Below are 6,000 nucleotides of genomic sequence, written 5' to 3'. Positions count from 1 at the left end.
ACCTATTTTGGAAGAAGAGCTGACTTCACTGGTGCATGTTCTTCGGTTTCTTGTGGAAAGACTGCGTATGGGGAGCTTCAGGTTTCTAGAACAGACTGGTGACTGTCCAGAGTTTGCAACTGACCCCAGGGCCCCCTGCCCTTGGGGACAGAGTGGCCAGTCCACTTTTTGTTGGTCCTCCCTTCCCCCCTCCACTCTGTCATAATGAGCCTCTTTCATGCCTCGAAACACTGAGTCCATTCCCTGCTCAAGACCCCTGGGATCTTGGGCCATGGCAAAGGAAAAGGACTCCCCACGAACTTCCCCCAGAGACACTTGATGCTTTAAGAAGCACTTGCTTCTAGCCAGAGGGACTGAGTTGTCCTCACCCTGAGTCACTTAAGGGAGTGGGAGATTTTCTTCTGAATTCAGTTTTTAAAAATAGGATTTCCTTATTTTTGTAGTATAAAAACTCTCTGGGGGGGGCTTCCCTGGTGGCGCAGTGGTTGAGAATCTGCCTGCCAATGCAGGGGACACGGGTTCAAGCCCTGGTCTGGGAAGATCCCACATGCCGCGGAGCAACTAGGCCCGTGAGCCACAACTACTGAGCCTGCGTGTCTGGAGCCTGTGCTCCGCAACAAGAGAGGCCGCGACAGTGAGAGGCCCGCGCACCGCGATGAAGAGTGGCCCCCGCTCGCCGCATCTGGAGAAAGCCCTCGCATAGAAACGAAGACCCAACACAGCCAAAAATAAATAAATAAATAAATAAATAAATAAATAAATAAATAAATAAATAAATAAATAATTTTTTTAAAAAAGGCAGATACTTGCTTAAAAAAAAAACAAAAAACCTCTCTGGGCACGACATTGTTTCAGGTTGTGTATCTAATTTCCAGAACCTTAAAATCTTAGCAGCTAGGTTTTGTCTTCATAAAAGCCTTTTCCCTCTCATTTTCTCTTCACTCATGCACTCATCACTCACTCACTCTTTATATAGTGCAGATGAAGTCATCTTTCTACCTCTAACCTCCAGTGTCACTTCTCCTCTTTTTCCTGATTCTCATAGTGAAGATCCAGCTTCTTCAGGTTCATCGATGCCTTGACATGATCTCTGAATTCTTTCTCGCTTTGTCATTCCTTCTGCCTCCCTGATTCCCTTCGTTCCCCATCTCAGCAATTCAGTTGTTTGTTTGTGCTTTGTCTGTCTGTCTATTCACCACCCCCATCCACCTGTCCATCGTGTGACCACTTTGTGTCAGGCACAGGACTAGGCACTGGGGACACATAGAGATGAATTGGTGAGTTCTTGCCCTCAAGAACATAACCGTGTAGCCAGGGGGGCAGAATATATGCATAGCAATTAGATATACCCACGGTGCAGAGGTGAGAAAGTGGGGAGCTCCGGAGGATGAATAAGGAGTTGAGAAGGATGTGGTGGCAGGAAAGGTGGGCAATCTCGAAGCAGAAGGAACACCATGCATTGGCACGGGAGCATGTAAAAGCGTGATACATGCCAGCAGCTCCCAGTATTATTGGCCTATTATTGGAGCATAAAGTTGGAGAGTCTGGAGATAGGGCAGGGATTGGTGGGAATTTAGTCTGGTGAGGTAGGCAGGGGCTAGATCTTGGGAAGATTTTTTTTAAACTGAAGTATAGTTGATTTACAATGTTGTGTTAATCACTGCTGTACAGCAAAGTGATTCAGTTATACACACACACACACACACACACACACACACACATATATATATATATATATATATATATACATTCATTTTTAAAATATTCTTTTCTGTTATGGTTTATGATGGGATATTAAATCTAGTTCTCTGTGCTATACAGTAGGACCTTGTTGCTTATCCCTTCTCTGTATAAAAGCTTACATCTGCTAACCCCAACTTCCCACTCCCTCCCTCCCCCTCTCCCTTCCCCCTTGGCAACCACCAGTCTGTTGAGAAGCTTTACATGTTGTCCTAAGACACTCAGGGTGATCCTAAGTGTCCTGGGGCTCCACTGAATGGTTTTACGGAAGAGAGTGACATGGTCAGATTTTATGCTGGATGGACAAATCTGGCAACACTGAGAATGAATTTCATGGGTGACCCTCTGAGGCAGGGAGGCAAGGCAGGCAAGAGGTGATGAGGGCCTCAACCAGGCTGTGTTACCAGGGAAGGAGAGGACACATTTGGGAGGCATTTTGGAGGTGAAATTGATAGGACTGAATGATAGGCTGGTGGGAGAGTAGGGGAAGGACATCCAGGTTTCTGGCTTCAGAAAGTGGGTCCATGGGGTACGTGGGGTGCTGTGGTCACACTCAGGCATTGCCTGAAGTAGTGTCCATTCTGCCTCAGGCTGGCCTCAGCTGCCCCCTGTGTCCTCTTGTTAACACTACATAAATCAAGCCTTTATTTCTTGCCTAGATTCTTGAAGAACCCTCTTACTCTCTTCCAATCCACCCTACACATTGCTGCCAAAGTAACCTTCCAGGGACAGCCAAACGAGATCTTCAATGGTTTCCCATTGCATAGTGAATAATCTCCAAGTTCTGTAGCCTGACTACTGGGGGCAGGGGACATGGAGACATGCTCCTTGTTCTTAAAGAGTCTAATTTTCCAGAGAAGGTGAGGCATGTTACATGTGACGTAGTTAAATGTCAAATGGTCTTTGGAAGGGGGAAGAAGGAAGAAGGCAGAGTGTCTCCCAGAGGTGACCCAAGGTGACCCTGCTCTTTTCCCATCATCTTTTTCCAGGTGTATCTTCCATTCTCTCTTGCACCTGTGTTCTCTGGTCTGTCCACACTGGTCTCATAGTTGCCTGAGAATGACTCCCCTTTCCCACCTCTGTGTCTTTCCCGACTCCATCGCCTCTGCCTGCAATACATTTCCCCACATATCTGCCCGTTGAAATCCTACCCATCTGTCAATATCCAGCCCCAGTGCAAGGGCTCTATTGAGTCCCCTACCCAGATGGGACCCTCCAGAAGCACTTCACCTTTCTAAGGGCACTTGGTACATTTTACTGTGTACAGAACTTACCATGCCTTATATTTTATTGCTCCCACTAGACAGGGAGCAGAGAAGGAAAACTGGAAGCCTTAGGTGTCAGTCCAGCCTGCAGATGTGTTTTGTTAGTTTGAACTCCTTTTTTTTTTAAATCAAAATCAATGTCTTAAAAAAATTATAGCCTATACCAAACATACAGAAAAGTACAGAATATAATATCATGTGTACTTGGGACCTATCACCAAGAATGAACAGATTGCTTCGGATACCTTGCCGCCCATTTTTTTAAGAAATAAACTATTACACGTGCAATCTGAGTGCTAGCCCACACCATCCCATTCCTGGAGCTGGTTTTCACGCTGTTATTAAAATTTAGAATTAGTTGACAGTATTTAGAAATCAAAAGATTTCACATAAAAATTAGGAAGCTTTGCTTTCCTCGAAGAGTCAGAAGATCTGGTAACTTGGGGTATATTCCCACATGAGTCAGCAGGGACTCTGCAGCTGCCGTCTCCCTGACGCGAAGTATGTGCTCTCCAGCACACCACACTCCCCGCCAGTCCCTAAAGCCTCTTAGCTTAGGCTGCCTCACTTATACATGGCTCCTGGCTCCTGCAGGCATGTGTGTTTGCCATCTTCATGTAAAATCTTTGAAGTCAAAAAGCTTTATTTATTACTGGAACTGAACCACTATCTCGCTGGATGACCTTGAGCAAGTTACGGACCTCTCTGTGCCTCCATTTGCTCACATGTCAGACTAGGATAATAAGTGTACCTACTTTTGAGTGTTGATTGAGCATTATTATATAAAGTATTTAGAGCAATACCTGGCTCATAATTCTGCTGCTTGCTAAAAGTCCACAATCTTTTATCCAAAACCCTTGGGGCTAGATGTGTTTTGGAATTCAGATTTCTTTTGGATTTTAATAAGGTAATAAGTGTATATATCATATATTACAGTCCATCCCAGCAGGATCCAGGTTAGCACCTTGGAATTAAACACACTGAAATTTCTGCAGGAAAAAAAGCAAGAATACACATGAAGTGTGATACAGACTTAAACTGCTTCATGCATTTTGGGGTGGGCCAGGCTGCCTAGAAGCATTCAGGCCCTCGGGGAGAAGGCAGGTCCCAATCCCAGAGCTCCCAGACTTTGTCTCTTTTTTGGATAGTTGGGTTTTCTTATGAGAGGAGAAATCGTGAGGTTGGTTTTTGTCATTGTTCTCGATCTGTTTGTTAATAAAGTAATTGAGAATTTTGTAGTCGCCCCGGGGTTTCTACCACAGCTCGTTCTGTCTTGCCTTCCTCCCGCTCCTTCAGGCCCTCTGCCGCTTTTCTGCGGGTCCTCCCCCAGGCCAGCCACCCAGCTGCCAGCTCCACCTCGGCCCTCTGAGGCCTGCTTCCTCAAGTCCATTGCCGTCTAAGCTAAGTCAGGCAGCCTAAGCTGCCTAATCTCCCCTGGGCAAACCCTTCTCACCTGGCAGGCCTGCCTCCTCTCTTCCCTCCTCCCTCCTCCCCTGTCCCGGCTTCACACTCCTCCCCTCCCCCGGGCCCCCCCCTCCCCCCCGCACCACTGCTCAGCCTCTTCCCCCTGCCTGGACCACCTCACTCTCCTACCCAAGGCCCACCCCTCCTCCAAGGCCGAGCTGAGGTCCCACCTACTCCTTGAGGTTTTTCCCAGTAACTTCAGCTCAGCTCCATTTTCCGGAGTCAGTATACACAGTACTTAAGCTGCTGGCTGAGCACTTACCTGCCCTCCTTCACTCATTCACCTGTACTCCAAGCAGTCACCCAGGTGTGTGTGGGGCGGGGGCGGGGCGGGGGGGGCCGGCGGCTTCCTTCTTCCCTCCGGGCCTCTGCTGCCTCCGTGCGGTGCTTCCCTGCATTGCACCTCGGGCCCCTGTGCACGAGCTCGGACCGCCCCGCGCGGTTCATCCTGAGCCCGGTGCCAGTAAGGATGGGGCTTCGGTGGCCAAAACCTTCCCAGGTCTTTATGCTTATTCAGCTGAGACCAACAGCCGGCCAGATCCCCTCTCCTCTTTCTCCGCTCACACCAACCCCCGTTTGCCCTCTGGTGACAATGCCACTTCCCTTCCCTGGGAGAACAGCCCTGGCGGGTTTATAGTTGTGGGATTTCCCTGGGCTAAAAAACGGACGGAGGGGACTTTGTCCCAGACTCCACCACCCTCTTTCCTTCCTTCCCTATCGGTGTAAACATATGCGGGTGTGCACACCTCACCGGGTTGGCAGATGCTGCCTTTTGTGTTTTGTGCGCTGGAGGAAGGCAGGAAGGGAGTGTTTCTTCTCTCACCTTGTCTCACCCCCTGGGGCCACTCCACCCTGATCCCTGGGTGCCAGATCCTCTGTCTCTTGGGGTTTTGAAGGTGATGGAAACCTGTTCGTTTGGGCCAGAGTGTTTTTCCCCTTTCTCCTTAAGAGTGAATGCTTAAACTACCTCCTTTGTGGTAATCAAATTCAACCGAATCCATAATCCGTACATTCCCTGGGTAAGAAAGAGGCCATCTGGGTGTTGGTCGTGACTCTTGTTGTGTCCGTGGTTCATAAAGACAGGCAACACCCTGGTCTAGAAGGAGAGAGCTCCCCACTCCCCGCACTGAGCCCCACGCCACCTTCTCACCTGCTTCAGGTCACGTGGTCCTTGTTGGCCTGGCAGTGTTTCTTTTGACTGTTGGTCCTCCAGTCGGTTAACGAATGTGTCATCATTTAAGTCCCCAGACATGTCTCGATTGGCCTCCCTTCCTTAGGGGCATTGAGAAGGATGAGAAGGCCAGTGATTAGGGGAAGATGGAAGGAAGGGAAAGAGGCTAAGGAGGTGAGGGAAGACAGCATGCAGTGTGAGGGAGAGGTGGGGAAGAGGGAGGAGGAGGAGTTAAGTCTCTACTTTCTGCGCTGAGTAGGAGGGTTTACAACTGTCCCCTTTACTTTCCTAGGAAGCCGTGGTGCGGCTTCATTGTGTGATTTGAAAGGTTGGAATGTAGGCTTATGAGTTGCCAGAGTC

This window comes from Balaenoptera musculus, chromosome 1 (assembly GCF_009873245.2).
Source record: "Balaenoptera musculus isolate JJ_BM4_2016_0621 chromosome 1, mBalMus1.pri.v3, whole genome shotgun sequence".
In the NCBI taxonomy this organism is placed as follows: Eukaryota; Metazoa; Chordata; class Mammalia; order Artiodactyla; family Balaenopteridae; genus Balaenoptera; species Balaenoptera musculus.
The sequence above is the reverse complement of the archived record's forward strand: the minus strand, read 5'-3'. Positions refer to the sequence as shown.